The 21189-nt window shown below is 35.6% G+C and overlaps 1 long non-coding RNA gene across 2 annotated transcripts in view; it reads right to left on the bottom strand.

Annotated features, from left to right (window-relative positions):
* Positions 1-6405, bottom strand: part of LOC148942338 (uncharacterized) — a 75647-nt gene extending 69242 nt beyond the window's left edge. For both annotated transcript variants that reach the window (XR_016143166.1, XR_016143170.1), the window contains exon 1: positions 5641-6405. This is a non-coding gene — a long non-coding RNA (uncharacterized LOC148942338). The remainder of the gene's footprint in view (positions 1-5640) is intronic.
* Positions 6406-21189: the final 14784 nt, after the last annotated feature.

The raw sequence follows: 21189 nt of genomic DNA on the forward strand, positions 1-21189 counted from the left end.
CTGCAAAATGAATAATGGACTTGCATTTTCGCCGGTTTTAAATTTTGTGCAATTTAACCATGCCAATGGAGTGAATGAAAATGAAATACTGAAGTTTGGAAAGGAGTTTTTTCTGGACTTGCCGAGTATGATCGAAGCTAAGAAAAATCCTCTATGATGCACCCGTACCTGGGACTGAGCTTCCGAGAAGACAGGGGCCGAAGGCTTTGAAAAGCCATCTGAAGGATATGTTAAGCATATTCGTGAAATGTGACGATGAAACCATAGACCTACCAACGTTTGTAATTCGTTCTCCAAATGACGTGCCTCTCATCCCTGCTTTTGTTTATTCGAGTTTGAACGCAAAGTTGAATAGAATGGAACACTTCATAAAGACTGTTTCTAGTAAGTTAGATTCGTATGATAAACAGTTTCCACAATTGCCTGCCTGTGCGACACCGCCAACTGACTCTCACGCCACTTTTGTTGTCTCTAAAGTGCCGCAAGCACTAAATGATCCGATAAACGCAAAGAAGTGTTTGATAAAGTAAGCCGTCATGATGCAGTCACCAAGCTGAGTTTGCAAGGTGACAAATAGCTGATTAATGTTGAAAAATATGCTGCTGAAGAATTCAAAGACTAAATTTCAGTGATTTTAGCAGAATCTTCATTTAAGGTGATCACTAAGCGGTTTTTCGTGATAGTCAGAGGAATATCAAAGGACTTAAGCATCTCATTCTTTCAAGGATATCCAGGTGTGGTGGAAGCTATGCGTCTCGGTGACACTGGCACGTTTAAGCTTGAGTTTTGGAACTCCATGTCAAAAGCCAAGGCTATGCAAAATGGTGTTAAACTTGGGTATGAATACTTATCTGTGAAAGAATATCTTTCGTCACCTTGGTGCTGTCTCAAATGCCGCTCACCAAACCATAGAGTTGCTGATTGTACAAGTTTGGTTGCGAATGTGCACGCTGCGCGGGCCCTCCAAAGATTCTCCTTGCCACCTTGATGCAAAATGTGCCAATTACGATGAAAATCATGCCTTCTTTAGTATTAGAAGCAAAGTGTTGAGATACATCATTGCCAAGAGGATATGATTGTGCCCGTTTAATACAGATGGTACTCATTTAAAGGAATAAAAGGTAAAAGGGTAAAGGATGCGGCACTAGACCCTTAAGGTCCAAACCGGCGGTGCTGATCTCCGTTTCGTGGCCCTTCAGCCAGGAAATGCAATGGGGGGCTAGGGGCCAGCCAACCTATGCTTTCGCAAACCCTTCCTGTTTTACCTTCCCCAGATTTCTCCAGGTACCCATTTAGAGCTGGGTTGACTCTGGCTAAGCTTACAGGGCACACCACTGACCCGCGTCCCAAACTAAGAAACTGACCACACCAGGGATCGAACCCGAATTCACGGATTCTCAGCCCAGCGCGCGTCCACTTAGCCAGAAAGGAGCATGTGATTGATGAATTATGTGACCGGTTTGACATAGTATACCTTCAAGAACACCTCCAGACTTCTACCAGTATTAACGTGTTAAAAATAAGTCGTAATCATTTTGTTTTTACAGCTAATTCTAGGGTTACTTTTGGTAGACCTTCTGGAGGCCTTGCTTGCATTGTTAAGAATACCCTTTTTTGTCTCCACTGTGCTTTCATAGTGGTAATTCTATCCTTATGGTTAGGTTTGGTAATACTGTGCTGATAAATGTGTATCTCCCGTGTAGCAAAAAACTATTTCTGCTAGAAACGCATATATGAAAGCCTCGGCAAATCTTAAGGCTATTCTTTCGTCTGTTGTATTGGGTGGTTATGATTTCATAATGGATGGTGACTTCAACACAGACATTACTAGTCAGTCAGTTCGATCCGATGTAGTCCTTGATGCTGTTTCTGCTTATAAAATAGTCAAGAAAAGTGTTGATTATTCATATATTCATATATCAATCTGGAAGTTTGTCTAACATAGACCATGTAGTTTCCTTGCCAAATATTAATGTATCGACTGTTCTTGTTCATGAAAACGATTGTAATTGGCTCCAATGGCTCCCTCCATGGTTCCGGAACCAGCATCTAATATTGCGATTCGGCCTCCCTGATTTACGGGAAAAAGTGACTATGTTTGCCGGAAAGCTGTCGGAATCTGCAAGTCTTACTGTGTACCATAATTTACGTCGTTTTATGTAAATAATTGCTAAGTGTGCAAGTTTGCTTTTTTGTTTTTATGTACTCTACTTCTTTTTGTTCACAGTGGGTAATAAATAAATTATTATTAGATTAAACTGTCACGGATACGCAATATTCCAAAAAGAGAGAGAACTAAATCACCTATCAGAACAATTCAAATTCTTAAAAATTTTCAAATGTAGTAAAATTGAGGAATTTATCAAAACGGCTAAAAATGTGATCAAAAAGGTCACTAAAGACAAAAAGATAGGAAAACAGAGGAACTAGTCTTGGTAATAAGAAAGAAGAAACTAATGGGATATAAGCTAACAAATTGGATGGGAAGCTTCTCTTGAAGAAAATACTTTCTTTGTGGGGGTTTGGAATAGTATCCATGGAAAAATAGAGGCAAAACATAAATCTCATACATTCAAGAATTTCTAACCAGGCCATTTTAGGGGCAACTTTTGGGGGTGAAAGTTATATAATCACAGAAATAACACAGAAATAAGCTTTTTGGGGGCAGCACTCTTGTAGTGTCTAAGTAAAAAGCAATACTCCTGTGACAGATGATATATTTAACCTAGTTTAGGTAGAGGGTGTGGTTACACTAACTTTAGAGGATGCTCATTTGATATCAAATTGAGAATCCGGGAATATTTTCAAGAGTCAAAGCTTTGCAGGGCAACAAATTGTTTATAAACTACAAGAGGAAAGGACGTCTTGTTAAATTTTGGTTGTGTAATTACGTAAAACTTTCAGAAACTCATCTTTTTGTCAAAAGGATAAAGAAATTCGTTCTGGGAGGGGGGCTAGGAGACCCTGATATAGGTAGAAAAGTTTTTAAACATGATGAATTGCACAATATCGAGGCAGAGGTCATTGGGGCAAGAGAAACCAAATTTAAACACATAACTGTAAAGTCAAAAGGTCATAATAGGACAATAAGAATATTCTTATGTATTGCTGTATAACTGGAATGTATAACAATAAAACTTTCAACTGGTCTGGGCTCATTTGATACAAAATTCTAAACTCTAGTGCATTTCTGAAGACTAAAACTGATGGGAGATCATTCAGTTTCCTTTGTGTGCTCTATTTTGCCACCCATCCCAGTAGCCTCCATCATATTGAATCCGAACTTTGATGTTGTCATTTTGGGGAATTCAGAGGAATTAAAATACAATGTCTTAAATCCACCTCAATATGCTCCATTTTCAATTTCCTGGGGAAATGTTTGGGGATCAAGGTAAAATTAAGAGATACTATTTGGGGAGATCAAGTGGACCCCAATAGAAAGGGTGAGAGGAAAAAGGTATAAAACTTGAGGGTCATACAGACCTTCAAATTTTCTTTGGGGAAGGACAGAGGTAACTTTAGGCAAACAATGCATCCAAGCTATAAAAGTGGAGCAGGGGCCAGTGCCCCATTTTTACCAGATAAATGTTCCTTTTTCTCCTACATATAGATTAACCACTAAATAACCCAGTCAAACTAAAAACAACCACAAATTAACATTGGTAAGGCTGGCAATCCCCATGCCTTCTTAAGACAAGAACATAATTTTCATTTTACTGATATTAGAAATATATTTTAAATAATTTCAATTTTTGACTTTAATAAATAAAAATTATAAAGACTTTAAGAAATAAATATCTGTATTATGCATATTAAACTGACAATCCATGTTCACTTGTTTTTTTCACTAAAGTGCAAAAAATACTCTGGTCTGGAGAAGGCATGGAAGTTGTCAGCCCTATGAGGTTTGATTCAGCTTGCCATCTCCCCTTAATTGCCTTAAGCTTTAACCTTGATACCCTTAGGCATAATTGTAATAGCAGTCACAGTAGTAGTATTAGTATTACTAGCAGTACTATTAATAGTAAAATCACTAGTAGGCTGCTAGTAGCAACAGTCAATGGAGGATCCAAGGGGGCTAGGGGCTCCCCCCCTCAAGATCTTTTTCTTACACCCTCATTTTGTTTTTTGTTCTTGTGTTTTTGGCAACCTTGTCACATTGACCATTTTGCTCTAGATCTACTTTTGACATTAACATAGGCCTATTTTCTTTTGGCCAGTTGAACATCCCTCTCATCAAGTCCTAAAAGTTTCAACTTAATACAATTAGCCATTGCTATGACATTGATGATATGTTCTTTTGGTAACCTGTATATTCATTTACTTCTTGAGATTTTCATATTATTGCTCTTAGCCTTACAAGTAGTTACAATAGAAGTAGTAGGGTAAAGGTACTGGGGATTTGACAGTGCAATTTCGAATTTCGAAATATTCCTTCAATGCAGGATAGCTCTGCTTAGACCTGACTTGGAGCCCAATCTCTTGAAGCCATTATTATACTTTGACAATACTAAATGTTGACACTATATCCAATAAACCTAGATAAGAAAAGAACATTCAATTCAGTGAGTTTCTTGGTTTTGACAAAAAAAGGAGCTTCTGGTAATTTTAAGCTATGTAATATTCAAACTGTCATTACTTGGTTATTTATTGCAAAAAAAGTTGGGATCAGCCCCAATGTGTCAAGATACATCTGATCTTCTCTAAAAAGTAGTCACATTAGTTTGTTTTGATAATATTAAATCAAAATGACACCAAATACTACATTGTCAAAACTACATTCCAAGTGTCAAAAATTCTTATTTGCTGTAGTGGAATATTGGACTGGCTAAAATGTTCCTTCAGCCAAATTCAGAACATTTAAAATTTGGCTATAAGTCCTTATTGGTAAAATTAAACACAATAAAATAGTATCTTTTGTGAGAATTCTTACAGGCCTACCTTATTTTTACTTTTTGTTAATAAAACATTTACTGTTCTACATTTTTGACAAAAACAAAGAAAACCTTTTGACACAATTTCTGACTGTCTGGCAACTTTAATCCCTAAGTTTCACCTTAGCATCATTAGTTACAGTAATTGTAATGGTAGCATTAATAGTATCAATAGCAATAGAACTAGTAGCAGCAGTAGTATCAATGTATTGTATTTTGGCTAGTCAAACATCTCTCTCATCAAGTCCTGGAAGTCTTGTGATTTTCATCTTAATGGTCTTAGCCTTCAAGTTGTTGGAATAGAAGTAGTAGTTGAAAAGTAATTGTAGAAAATGCAGCAGTGGTAGTAATAGTAGTAGTAGCATGCACATATTGCCTTTTGGCCAATTGATTGTCCCCTTCAAGCATTCTCTGAAAGTTCCAACCTTGTATCCAAATTCATCCTTGGGATATGCTCTTTTGACAACTTGCATACACATAGTTCCTTTTGACTCAGTTCAAATTCCCCCCTAATATTGTAAATGTAGTAATGTGGTAGTAGTAGTAGCAGTGCAAAAAAATGTCTTTTTGGTCAATATATCATTTTCCTTATCATTTCCTGAAAGTCCCAAGGTAACATACTCAGTCATACTTTTGACAGCTTATATACACCTTACATGTATTGACTTAGTTCAATGCTCCTCTCAACATCCTTCAAAAGACTTACCTGAATGCCTCTTGTCTTTTCAGAAAGTAAACAAATCTTCTCTCATTATAGCCCTAGAAAGCAGGATTGAAGTAAACTTTTGAGCAGTTTAATGTTTCAGACATGGCCAGCAGTCAGGTACCCAAAATAATTTGTAGGCAATTTCTCTGGAAAACATCTAGCAATCCTTCCACTGCTTTTGGAGCACCTGTGCTTTAGAACCAGACCTTACCACTCTCTTCATTGTGGCTCCAAAGATTCTAATCTTGGCTAGCACATTTATATTCCTATTCTTTTCTCTTTTAAACTCTTAACAACTGTGAAAAAGACCCTGGCTATTCTAATTTCAACATCTTCACTGCACCTGCCATCTTTACTAATAATACTATTTAGGCATGTGAACCCGCCCACTTGATTGATCTTGTTGCTACTCAACATCACCTCATCTCATTCCCTTACTCCTAGTTTTAACAACTTAAGTCTTTTTAACATTAATTTTTAAACATATTCTTGAAACCTGAATGCACAAATCCTCTAAAATTGTATTCATACTGAAAAATTTTCCCCAAGGATTCTTAAATAATCAGCATAATCTAAATTTTGGAGAGTTTTACTTCAATGTTTGATTCCAGACTCTCCTATTACCTTTTCTGCACTCCTTAGGACAAAGTACATCAAAAGAATCCATATAAATGGGGTTAGAATGCAACCCTGATTAACTTTCAATTTGATTCAAAAGCAGCTACTAACCTCATTTCCTACCTTAACCAAAGTAGTTTTATATTAATAAATTATTTGAAAAAAACTACGTTTTCTAAAGAGTTAAAGAGGCTGAGTTACAAGGTCGAACCTTAAAACGTACAGGGATTAGGAGGCACAGTTGGGGGCTACCACCCCCAAACCCCCGCTTTCGCAGCCTTTAAATAAAAAAAAAAAATTTCTTTAAACTGAAAGTAAGGAGCGACATTAAAACTTAAAACGAACAGAAATTATTCCGTATATGAAAGAGGCTGTGCCCTCCTCAATGCCTCGCTCTTTACGCTAAAGTTTGACTTTCTCACAACTCTTTTTTTAAACAATAAAAACTTTAGCGTAAAGAGCGAGGCGTTGAGGAGGGCACAGCCTCTTTCATATACGGAATAATTTCTGTTCGTTTTAAGTTTTAATGTCGCTCCTTACTTTCAGTTTAAAGAATTTTTTTTTTATTTAAAGGCTGCGAAAGCGGGGGTTGGGGGTGGTAGCCCCCAACTGTGCCTCCTAATCCCTGTACGTTTTAAGGTTCGACCTTGTAACTCAGCCTCTTTAACTCTTTAGAAAACGTAGTTTTTTTCAAATAATTTCTGCACGTTTTTGTACAGTTTATTACTTATTATTGCTTGACTAACTGTTAGCTGATCGTGTCAGGAGTTAAAGTTGGGGGCTGCCGCCCCCCAAACCCCCCGCTCTTGAACATTCTTTTGTTAAGGCTTTTAATTCCTGAATACTCAAATCACGTCGTACAGGGTGCCTCCTAATCCCTGTACGTTTTAAGGTTTGAACTTGTGACTCAGCCTCTTTAACAGCCCCCCAACTGTGCCTCCTAATCCCTGTACGTTTTAAGTGTCGACCTTGTAACTCAGCCTCTTTAACTCTTTAGAAAACGTAATTTTGTTCAAATAATTTAAAAAAGAAACTGAGTTTCTTTTCATAGTATATAAAAAAGTTGCCTGATGGTGAATCAAACCCGGATTATCTGTCTGTAAGTCTGGGGTATCAGCTGCTGGACTATACAAACACAATAGTATATGTTGTTTAGCAAATAGAAGCTATTTTCGACGCAAGCAAATTCCCAAAAATCTTGATATGTGGTTTTTGGAAAACAGGGAAGGAGTGATCAGATTGAACTGAAATTTCGAGGATAAGCTTCCAGGCCCCAGGAAAGCTTATCTTCTAAATTTCAGCCCGATCAGACAACGTTAAAGGGGGATTGTGGTGGGAAAAATTAACATGGGCTAATATAGGAAAACGAGGTTTTTCGTAAATGTAAATTCGGGGGATAATTTTTTCGGTCTGAAAATATCAAAAGGCCCTAACAGGTTGAATTCTGCTTTGAATGAGTCCTCATTCAACCGGATCCGTTGCCAACTGTGGCCTGTAGGCGTGGCTAAGAAAAAAAAAAGAAATGAATTTTAAGTGGCTATGTTTGGTTTTTTTAAAACAGGGAAGGAGTGATCGGATTAAGCTGAAATTTCGAGAATAAGCTCCCGGGCCCGAGGAAAGCTTAACCTCTAAATTTCAGCCCAATCGGACAACGTTAACGGGGGGCTGTGGTGGGAGGGTCCGAACTTCCGGCCCAGTTTACCCCATGAAGATAAAGTCGGAGGAGGATGAAATTTTGCAAGTTTCTTAGTTTGAGCTTGGGCTACAAAATGCGATTACCGCCGTCTCTCTGCGACCTCTAGGACCTGAAATCGCTTAACATTGTGGTGGGTCGCCTCTTTATAGAGGCACAAGTGTGCCTCCTTGATAAAAGTATCAACTTGAATGTATTTGCTTGGTATAGCCAATCATGCAAGGAAAGGACCTTTGCTCTAACAGCTGAATCAAATCCTGCTCAAAATCTATAAAACTTGGGACTAAATATATTTGATAGATCAGGTACTTCTTAATTATTATTCTCAGAGCAAAAATGTGGTTGAAACATTCTCTATTCTACCTAAAACTACACTGTTTTTATCATAAAACTTTTTCTACATCTCAAAATCCAGAAATTTGCCACACTTGCTCTTATTACTTTTCTTAGGAGGGGGTTTAACTCAAATTTCTAATCTTTGTAAATAACTTTTATGTTTAAATTTGAGCTAATGATGGTAAAGCTGGAGACTGTTTACAATTACTCAGCTCAAAAATTAGGTGATTGTGCCACTCAATGCCTTTTTTATGCTTTTACCAAATATAATAGCTTAATTGCAGTAAATGTTTATATTGATGAATTATTCACATAGCTAAGAAACAAACTTACCTCTATAGTCAGAATTGCATCCTGAATCCACGTTTAATATTCATTTACATTGGAAATGCACTTCATCTCTACCTCTATATATAACAATTCAGGATAGGCCTATATATTCAAGTTTTAAATCAATTTGCATTAGAAATGCACTTCATCCCCACCCCTGTATATACCATTTCAGGGTATATATTTGCACAGCAGGGGAGAGGAATAAAGTTCAAACTTACCTCTACAGTCACAATTGCATCCTGAATTTAAATTTAATATTAATTTGTGCCAGAAGTGAGCTTTACACCACCACCACCCCCATAACATACATATACTTACCCTGAATTGGTATATATTTGGGTGGGGGTAAAGGTTATTTCTGGAGCAAATGAATGTTAAATTTGGAAGGATGCAATTTTGACTATCAAGGTAGGCCTATGTTTATTTCTCAGCTATCTGAATATTCTGATAATATAAACCTTTATCAGCAAGTGATGGCAGAATATAAAATCAATTAGGCCTAGTATATTTGATTTAGCCTATAATCAATTAACAGCCTAAGTCTGAAACCAATATCTAACTGTTTTTAGTGGCCATAAATTTATATAAACTTATCATCTTTAAGAGCTTATTAGGCTAGAGCTCAAAATTGAATTTACTAGTCAAGCATTTATTATATCCAGAAGGAGCATAAAAAGGCATTGAGTAGTATGTTTGTCCAATTTATAGCACAGTAATGGAAAGATTATTATAATTAATTTTTAGATAAAAGCCGTGAGTATAGTCTAGCCCTTTTAAACACTAGTATTACGAACCCAAGGTTAAATTACAGTCTAGGCAACTTTTTATAGGTCATTTGACTTATTTACAAGTTAATCAGGCTTTTCATAACCTCTAACATAGCATTTTCTAAAATAACTCGCCAAGCAGCATAAATTTATTTGAATAATAACCAAGTCATTTTATAATTTTCTATAGCCTAACACCACTCTATCTGGACAGATCCACGAAAGTAGGGAGCGACCCGGCTCAATGGTAACCGAAACTCTAGAAAACGGGTTTTTGATACCAATAGATACATCAAAAGAATCAGATTTCAATGTTGATCAAGTTTAGTGCTACCCATCAACAGCTACGCGCCTGAGAAAATTTGGCTGATTTCCAAAAAAAGGGGGAAAGACCCCCTAAAAGTTATAGAACCTTAATGAAAATCACACCAACATATTCAGCGTATCAGAGAACTCAACTGTAGAGGTTTCAAGCGCCTATCTAAAAAAATGTGGAATTTTGCATTTATTGCCAGAAGAGAGAACCCGGATGCATGTTTATTTGTTTGTTTGTTTTTTTCCCATAGGTGATCGTATTGACCCAGTGGTCATAGAATATTGTAGGAGGACTCATTCGAACGGAAATTAAAAGTTTTAGGGTCATTTTTAAGTGACCAAAAAAAATGAAGGGCAACTAGGCCCCCTCCCACGCTAATTTTTTTCCCAAAGTCACCTGATCCGAATTTTGAGATAACCATTCTGTTCAGCATGGTCGAAAATATGATAAATATGTCTTTTAGGATGACTTAATCCCCCGAAGTCCCCAGGGGGAGGGCTAAAAGTTATGAACTTTACCCAATGTTAACATATAGTATTGGTTAATGGGAAGTATACAAAAGTTTTCAGGGTGGTTTTTTTTTGTAGTGTGGGGGGGGGGGGTCAGGTGTTATGTTGGAGGATATATCCATGAAGGAAGTTTTCATGGAGGAAGGGAAATTGCCATGAAGGGGGCGCCGGACTTGCCAACATTATTTATTGGTTATTGGGAAGTATACAGACATTTTCCGGAAGGATTTTTTTCTGGAGGGGGGGCTAGAGGAGGGGGTTACTCGGGAGAATCTTTCCGTGGAGGATGTTTCTTTGGGGTAAGGGACATTTCTATGAAGGGGGCGGCGGATTTCCAAGCATTATTTAAAAAACGATCAGAAATTAAATTAAAAAAAACAAGTTTTTTCAACTGAAAGTAAGAAGAAACATTAGAACTTAAAACGAACAGAAATTATAACATATGTGAGGGGGCTCTCCCCCAAGTCAATACCTCGCTCTTTACGCTACAATTTTTTTCTAGTGCTTTCAAAAGAGCTATCTATTCTAATTAAACGGCCTTTGTGATTCAGGGGTTTGTGAATCAAAATTTTTTTTACTTTTAGCGTAAAGAGCGTGTTATTGACTAAGGGGAGAACCCCCTTATATACGTAATAACATATACGTAATAAGAAAACAATAAAAAAAACAAGCTATACGGCTCAATAGTAATCGAAACTTTTAAAAACGGAATTTTGATGTCAATAAATGTGTCAAAAGAATGTGTTTATAATACTGATTCTAAATATATAAATTTTATTAAGTTTAGTATTACTCATCAAAGGCTACGAGCCTGAGAAAATTTACCCGATTTTTTAAAGAGGGGGGAAACATCCCCTACAAGTGAAAGAACTTTAATGAAAATCACACCGTCAGATTCAGCGTATCATAAAACCCTTTTACATAGGTTTCAAGCTCATATCTAGAAAAATCTGCAACTTTGTATTTTTTGCCAGAAGAAACATATACGAATATAGAAGTTAGTTGCGTAAGTTAATTTTTAAATTACGTCATAACCAAATTTAGAGATATCCATTTAGCAAAAGAAAAGTAAAATTTTTATGCAAATTTTGTTTACTTATTCAATGACGGTGAACCAAAATAAAAGCTGCATTAACTAAAAAACGATCAGAAATTAAATTAAAAAAACAAGTTTTTTAAACTGAAAGTAAGGAGCGACATTAAAACTTAAAACGAACAGAAATTATTCCGTATATGAAAGGGGCTGTCCCCTCCTCAACGCCTCACTCTTTACGCTAAAGTTTGACTCTGTCTCACAACTTTATTTTTTAAAACAATAAAAAGCTTTAGCGTAAAGAGCGAAGCGTTGAGGAGGGGACAGCCCCTTTCATATACGGAATAATTTCTGTTCGTTTTAAGTTTTAATGTCGCTCCTTACTTTCAGTTTAAAAAACTTGTTTTTTTATTTAATTTTAAAGAAAACACGCGATTCGAGGACTTGTCTTAACTTTTGTGGAATCATTCCATTAAAAAACAGGCCTTTTAGACTAGCCTACTCTTTCAGCAGGTTTTTTTTTTTATCTGGATTAGGGTTGCCAGCTTCAGACATCTCTAAATAGTGCAAATCAGGGCTGAAATAAGAGGGACTTTTGCGAAAAAAAGTGCAAGTAAAAAAATTTGCATTCCCACTCTTCATAATCTCTTACTGTTCTGATCAGTCCTTTATTTTGAAAAAAACTCTGGATATGGCTTAAGATTCTACTGAAACAGCAGGAATTGCAATATCAAAATCTAAGACCCATAAAAAATAGATTGGAACTCAAAAGGTAGGTAAAACCTGTTTTACCTCACTTTTTGTGTAAACACTTTTTGTCAAAAGTGTAGGACCTGTTTGATATGACATTATTCTAGTCACTTTAATATTTTTCTTAATTGTTTAATTTCTATTTGTCTATATTTTGTCGGTTTATATTTCTTAATGTTTTGTTGTCCCTGAACCTAATTTCATGGAAGTGCTTGTGATGGTTGTTGTTTACTTCATTTTTTTTACACGAACTTATATTCGGTGATATATCACTTGTGAAAAATTTTAAAAATAAAGCATTATTCTATTCTATTCTAAAACACTTTGTAACAAAACTTATATAGGTACAGACCTGCAGAAAACATGTGCTTTGTTTTCATTTTCTGCAAAACCTGTCATTTATATATTCCTTTAATCCCAAGAAATAAAAAGAAGGTAGACATAGAGACTCATTAATAACTTCCCAACAGATTCATTTCCGAAACTGTCATTTACCTAACCCAACTAATTTCCGAGATAGCAAGAAATCCTTAAACTACCATTTTACCTCATTTGACTGCTGTTGCTTGGGAATTCTGTATGGCTGCTTGATTTGTCGCAATTGCATCGACCAAAGGAGCTGGATGATTATGCGATCGAATCACAGGATCTATCTGGCTCTGCACTGTCTGCTTCATGCCATCTAGTGACAGCTGTACGGTGTGCTTAAGTAGCTTTATGATATCTTCTCGTGACAAACTCATGACTGGCGCAGTTGATACAACCTGGAGTACAGTTGGCTTATTCTTTTCTTCTTGGGAGGTTTGATTTTGTTCCGTTCTAGACTGACTTTTAGTAAGCTTACTGATTGGCTGAGATTGGGCCGGTGATTTGCTCCTTGACTGCTCATCAATTATTCATCTGCTACTGGTGTTGCTGTTACGGACAACAAACTTGAGAAGCGGAACCAGAAATGTGAATACCTAACAAATGCAATACGAATCGCCACGTTGAGATATGAATCCCTTTTAGATGTGATATGAATCGCTGCGGTGGGATGTGAATCCCGTCACGACGATATGAATAGCTGCGATAGGATATAAATCCTGTGCGAGCACGATATGAATCTTAACGCATGGATATGAATCCTTGGACAAAGCGATATGAATTGCTCCGATGGAATTTGAATCCTGTACAGCTTCGATATGAATTGCAACAGTGGGATATGAATCCCGGACAAATGCAATATGAATCGCAACTGTGGGATATGAATTCCGGACAAATGCGATATGGATCGCAACAGTGAGATATGAATCCTTGACAATTTCAATGTGAATCCCCTAGCGTTTTCAGGTGTAACGTCATGTTGGTGCACCGAGTGAAGAGACCGAAAATTTACAAAAATCCGATCGACGTAACCGATAACACACGATTATAAGGAAACTGTTACCGGACATAAAACTAATCACGATCAGACATGTGACCTAGATGCGAGGCACCGAATGCTACACTGGAGTGCTCAGAAAAACAGTCCACTATCACGGCATGTGTAAAAATTGAACTCAGTAAATCGCGTTGCTCTGTAACACAACTTTCAATCAGAATCACAATTTATTATTTTAATCACCAATTTCAAATTTTTTTTACAATTTAAATCCAAAATTTAAGTTAAAAAAAACTTTACATAATTTATAGCCATAAACTTTGAGATAAAGAGATGTTTTCTTTTACCTCCAAAAATGTCGGTGTTCCAAAATTTCACTTCTGATACACCACTTTATGCGTCGCAACCTTTATCCACTTTGGTTTAGGACATATAATTTTATTAACACACAAAAGAAAATGATCTTCTCTTAACAAACTTCTGCTCGCATCAAACTTCACTCATTCCAAAATGAAGAAATTCCACTCGCATCCAGCAGCCAGATATACAAATTAATCACTGCAAAAATAAATAGGCACTGATGGGTCCGCAACTAAAGTAATCATAACTCTTCTCTCTCATAATAAACAACACAAAAAAAGGGCACGGGTGCCGTGACACTCAGTCTTCATAAAAAACAAACAACAATTTATCATTTAACATCAAATGCCACCATTGCCACTGTTTCTCAGTCTTCATCCTAGAACCGGGCTATAGTCCCATGCGGTCTCCTAAAGTTAAGTTAGGCCTGGTTTTAAGTGGGTTTTAAATAGATTGTCAATTGTTCATAAGGTATATCAATGATTTTCATAGTATGGGAAGTATCGGGAGTATCTCCTTGCTTTTTCATAGTCTAGAATATAATTCAGTGTAAAATTCAGACTCAAAACTTTTTTCTCAGTACTTGTGAAATTTTCATTTCTATAAGGCTGGAAATAATTGTCGATTGAATAAATCGTCGATAAGTTTTTTATTCCAATCAAATACATTTTTTGTTTCAGGAGTTAGCCTATACTTGAAAAATTGGGACACAAATCAAGCTTCTTGCATAAATAACAATGTATAGAGCAGTGGGCAGCCCCCCCCCCCCGCTGCCTTGTACTTCTAGTTGAAAAAAAATTTAGTTTCCAATTGTTTTTTAAATTGTGGTAGGTAGTTTGCCTTCCCTCAATGGACCCCCCCCCGTCACAAAAAAAGCTTTGCTGAAAATTCCCTACCTACAGAGACTTCTTCATGTAGAAAATTCTTTTCCCCAGAAGAAATCCCCCTCCACAGAAAAAGGTCTTGATACTTCCCAATAAAAAACACAATATGTAAACAATGGATCAATTTCATAACCTACTGCCTTTTACCCACAGGGAGTAATGTCATCTCCAGAGGCATAAACATAGGCAAAGCAGTTGAATCAACTGCTAAACATGTTCCACTGCCCATTTTTCAACTTTCATTCTGTTTGCAAAAATTACACTTATCTCTTGCACATGTTTTTCACACTAGAACCCTTTGATCAAAACGACAGCTTTTAAATTTAACTCCCTTTATTTCAAAAAATAGAAATGAAAATTGATCATGAAAATTGATAATTAAAAATTTATAATGGTTTCGATTGCTGAGGGAGGTCAGGTCAACTTATGCTTGACAGTGTTTCAAGAAAAATGATTTTGCACTACTTGAAATTCGTCATTATAACTTGTCTGTTTCTATGTGCTTTTTGCTTATACAGTCCTGGGTAAAACTGATTTACATATCAAAGTCTTGATGCTAGTATTCTATGTTTCATAATTGGCAATAGCTCTATTCTGAGATTCTATTATAGACTTGCCTCAAATTCCAAATATGGCTGGCGTTATCACCCCTTTTGTATCTTCAGTTATAAAAAATGGTAAGTTATCCAATTAAGTTTTCGGAATATAACAAAAATTGCTTTGCTTTGTTATATATTGTATTTTTTCTCCTTCTTCTATTCTAGTTTTCCTCAGTAAAACAAAAGAAATGCAACCGTATATGCACTTTGAACTAACCCTTAATAATTAAGGGGGTTAGAATGAAGTTGAATAATTGAAGGCAATTGTGCACATCAATGGGTTTTAAATAGTTTGCCAATTTTCTTTAAATCAAATAATTGTTTAATCTGATGGAAGTACTTCACGAATATGCCGTTTTAGTTTAGAATGCAATAGATGCTAAAGGACTTATTAATCTGAACATTTTCCACAGATTTCGTCCTTTAGCAGAATAATTTTTTTCTCTTTTTCCTGTGGGCAGGTATTATAAAAAAAATTACGTTACCAGTAAAGTAGAGGTTGTCATAAGGAAGCCAAAATTTTGTCTTGCAGACCAACTGATATCTCGTGTCTTAATTGTATTAAATTAAAAAAAAAACAAGTTTTTTTAACTGAAAATAAGGAGCGACATTACAACTTAAAACGAAAAGAATTTATTCGGTGTATGAAAGGGGCTGACCGCTCCTCAACGCCTCGCTCTTTATGCTACAGTTTTTATTGTTTCAAAAAATAAATTTGTGTGACAGAATCAAACTTTAGCGTAAACAGCGAGGTGTTGAGGAGGGGACAGCCCCTTTCATATACGGAATAATTTCTGTTCGTTTTAACTTTTAATGTCGCTCCTTACTTTCACTTAAAAAACTTGTTTTTTTTTATTTAATTTATGAACGGTTTTGAATTAATGAAGCTTTGATTTTGGCTCACCTTACATGAATAATTAGACTAAAATTTGCATATTAATTTTATTGTTTTGGCTAAATGGCTTTCTCGAAATTTTGTTATTAATTAATTAAATTTGTTATTAACTTATTAATTAACTTACGTAACGAACTTCTATATTTGATTGTTCTTTACTACGTATATTAGGGAGTTTACCTCTAGTTAATACCTCACTCTTTACGGTAAAGTTCGAATTTTAATCGAATCAAAAACCCCTGAATCACAAAGGCCGGTTAATTAGAATAGATAGCTCTTTTAAAAGTGCTAAAAAAAACTTTAGCTTAAAGGGCTAGGTATTGACTAGGGGGCCAACCCCTTCATATACGTAATAGTTTCTGTTTGTTTTAAGTTTTAATGTTGCTCCTTAGTTTCAGTGGGAAAAACTTGTTTTTTTATTAAATTTTGATCGTTTTTTAAATAATGCTGGGAAATCCGGCGCCTCCTTCATGAAAATGTCCCTTCCCCCACGGAAAAATCCTCCATGGAAAGATCCTCCCCCCCCCCCCAGGAAAAAATCCCTCCTGAAACGTCTGTATACTTCCCATTTACCAATACTATATGTAAACAATGGGCAAAGTTCATAATTTGCAGCCCTTCCCCCAGGAACTGTGGGGGGATTAAGTCATCCTTAAAGACATATTTATTAGATTTTCGACAATTAGGAACAAAATGGCTATTTTAAAATTTTGATTGGGTAGCTTTAGGAAAAAATGAGCATGGGAGGGCGCCAAGTTGCCCTCCAATTTTTTTGGTTGCTTAAAAAGGGCACTAGAACTTTTAAGTTTCGTTCAGATGAGCCCTCTAAAGATATTCTAGGACTACTGGATCGATACGATCACCCCTGGGAAAATAAAAAACAATACAAAAAACAAAACACGCATCCGTGATCTTTCTTCTTGCGAAAAATACAAAATTCCACATTTTTAAAGATAGGAGCTTGAAACTTCTATAAAAGGGTTCTCTAATGCTCTGAATCTGATGGTGTGATTTTATTAAAGTTCTATGAAGTTTAGGGCCTGTTTCCCCCTTTTTTCAAAAATAAGACGAATATTCTCTGGCGCGTAACTTTTGATGGGTAAGACTAAACATAATCAAACTTATATATTTGAAATCAACATAAAAATCCGATTCTATTGATGTATCTATTGGTATCAAAATTACTGTTTTTAGAGTTTTGGTTACTATTGAGCAGGGTCCCTCCTTGCTTATAGTTCGTTACCACGAACTATTTGATTGAGCTTAGTGAAGCTACAAATAGTAAAGAAAACATTCACTTACTCACTAGACTACGAAACAATAATATTTTGTACAGCTAAGGTTATGCACAAAGAAAAGTCAAATAAACACAAATTCAATTCAGCACATCCAATTAAATCCAGCAGGACAATGCACTTCCAAACCACTAAATGAGTAATTAATAAAACAATACTAGTTTGTTTTTGTTTGTAACAAATTTGTTTCGCCAGGCAAAGTTAGTACGCAGCAAATTTGTTTGATAGGCTAAGTTGTTTTGCTTTAGGCTAGCTGTAAGATTGCTGTTTTTGTTGCAGAAAATGACATTCTCGGCTTTCGTCACGAAAAAAAAAAATATAAATGCATTTAATGCAGAAGCTACATTACAACATTTATTTACTTTGGGGGGTGGGGGAAGGGGTGCAGGCTAGGTTCAAGAACTTTGCATGTTTTAAATCAATTCAATTATCATGATGTATCTATTGTTATCATAACTCTTTTTTTTTTTTGGTTACACACAAATAAAATCTTGAACCATCATAAATAAAAATACCAAATCATAAGTTTCCAAAAACACACACACGACATGAGAAGAAACCCAGCACGGGAAGCAAGAAACAACAGAATTTTACACAATAAAATCTTGAAACATCATGAGCAAAAATATTAATTCAAATGTTTCCAACATCATACAAACGGCATGAGAAAAAACATCGCACAGGACGAAAAAAACAACAGACTGTCACCCAAGTAAAATCATGAACCGGCACAAGTAAAAATAACAAAGCATACGTTTCCAACCACACAAATGCCATGAGAAGAAACCTGGCACAGCAGGCAAGAAACTAACACTTTCACACAAGTAAAATAATGAACCATTATCTATAAAAATACCAAATCATAAGTTCCCAAAAACACACACACGACATGAGAAGAAACCTAGCAAAGGAAGCAAGAAACAACAGACTTTCACACAAGTAAAATCATGAACCAACATAATTAAAAATACAACATCATAAGTTTTCCAACAACACACAGACGACATGAGAAGAAACCTAGCTAAGGAATCAAGAAACAGCAGACTTTCACACAAGTAAAATCATGAACCAGCATAAGTAAAAATACCAAATCATAAGTTTCGAACAACACCGACACGACATGAGAAGAAACATAGCACAGGATGAAAGAAACGAAGACTTTCACACAAGTAAAGTCATGAACCAGCATAAACAAAAATACCAAATCATAAGTTTCCAACAAACACAGACGACATGAGAAGAAACCTAGCACAGAAACCAAGAAACAACAGACTTTCACACAAATAAAATCTTGAACCATCAGAATTAAAAAAACCAAATCATAAGTTTCCAAAAACACACACGACATGAGAAGTAAGCCAGCAATGGAAGCAAGAAACAACAGACTGTCACACAAGTAAAATCAATGGCCAGCATAAGTAAAAATACCAAATTATAAGTTTCCAAAACACACACACGACATGAGAAGAAACCTAGCAAGGGAGGCAAAAAACAATAGACTTTCACACAAGTAAAATCATGAACCACCATAATTAAAATTACCAAATCATAAGTTTCCAAGAACACACAGACAAAATGAGAAGAAACCTAGCAAAGGAAGCAAGAAACAACAGACATTCACACAAGTAAAATTATGAACCAGCACAAGTAAAAATACCACATCATAAGTTTCCAACCACACAAATGACATGGGAAGAAACATAGCACAGGAAGCAAGAAACGAAGACTTTCACACAAGTAAAATCATGAACTATTATCTGTAAAAATACAAAATAATAGGTTTCAACAAGCACAAACACTACATGAGAAGAAACCTATAACACGAGGCAATAAACAACAGACTTTCACACAAGTAAAATTATGAGCCAACATAAATAAAAATACCAAATCATAAGTTTCAAACAATACACAGACGACATGAGAAGAAACCTAGCTAAGGAATCAAGAAACAGCAGACTTTCACACAAGTAAAATCATGAACCAGCATAAGTAAAAATACCAAATCATAAGTTTCCAACAACGAACACACGACACGAGAAGAAACATAGCATAGGAGGCAAGAAACGAAGACTTTCACACAAATAAAATCTTCAACCATCATAAGTAAAAATAACAAATCATAGGTTTCAAACAACACACACACGACATGAGAAGAAACCTAGCAAAGGAAGCAAGAAACAACAGACTTTTACACAAGTAAAATTATGAACCAGAATAAGTAAAAATACCACATCATAAGTTTTCAAACAACACACTGACGACATGAGAAGAAACCTAGCAAAGGAAGCAAGAAACAGCGGACTTTCACACAAGTAAAATCATGAACCAGCATAAGTAAAAATACCAAATCATAATTTTCCAACAACGAACACACGACACGAGAAGAAACATAGCATAGGAGGCAAGAAACGAAGACTTTCACACAAGTAAAATCATGAACCAGCATAAATAAAAATACCAAATCATAAGTTTCCAACAAACACAGACGACATGAGAAGAAACCTAGCACAGAAATCAAAAACAACAGACTTTCACACAAATAAAATCTTGAACAATCATAAATAAAAATACCAAATCTTAAGTTTCCAAAAAAACACAAACGACATGAGAAGAAACCTAGCAAAGGAAGCAAGAAACAACAGACATTCACACAAGTAAAATCAATGGCCAGCATAAGTAAAAATACCAAATTATAAGTTTCTAACAACACACACACGACATGAGAAGAAACCTAGCAAGGGAGGCAAAGAACAAAAGAGTTTCACACAAATTAAATCTTTAGCGAGGATAGATCAAATTAACTCACCATAATTGTCCAACAAGAAATTCACACGACATGAAAAGAAACCAAGCAAATAAAGCAAAAACAGCGGAAACACGCTCAACCTAAACTATGAACCGTCATAAATAAAAATACCAATTCTAAATTTTCCAAAAACACACACACGACATAAGAAAAAAGGCATCAATGCAAGATCAAAACTATAGACTTTCACACAAGTAAATCACGAACCAACATAAGTAAAATAACACATCATAAGTTTTCAAACAACACGAAGACGACATGAGAAGAAACCTAGCAAAGGAATCAAGAAACAACAGACTTTCACACAAGTAAAATCACGAACCAACATAATTAAAAATACCACATCATAAGTTTTCAAACAACACACAGACGACATGAGACGAAACCTAGCAAAGGAAGCAAGAAACAGCGGACTTTCACACAAGTAAAATCACGAACCAGCATAAGTAAAAATACCAAATCATAAGTTTCCTACAACTAAAACACGACATGAGAAGAAACCTAACAGAGGAAGCAAGAAACAACAGACTTTCACACAAGTAAAATCATGAACCAGCACAAGTAAAATTACTAAATCATAAGCTTCCAACAACACACACACGACATGAGGAGAAACTTAGCAGAGAAAGCAAGAAACAAGGACTTTCACACAAGTAAATTCATGAACAAGCATAAATAAAAATACCGAATCGCAAGTTTCCAACAAACACAGACGACATGAGAAGAAACCGAGCACAGAAACCAAGAAACAGTACACTTTCACACAATCATAAATGAAATTTTAAAACCATCATACATAAAATTTTAAACCATCCTAAATGAAAATACGAAATCTTAAAATTCCAAAAACACACACACGACATGAGAAGGAACGTAGCAAAGGAAGAAAGAAACAACAGACTTTCAGACTTTCACACATGTAAAATCATTAACCAGCATAAGTAAAAATACCTAATCATAAGTTTCCAACAAGACACACATGACATGAGAAG

Source organism: Artemia sp. Qi Xiang Cuo, chromosome 17 (genome assembly GCF_049724085.1).
Source record: "Artemia sp. Qi Xiang Cuo chromosome 17, ASM4972408v1, whole genome shotgun sequence".
Classification (NCBI taxonomy): domain Eukaryota; kingdom Metazoa; phylum Arthropoda; class Branchiopoda; order Anostraca; family Artemiidae; genus Artemia; species Artemia sp. Qi Xiang Cuo.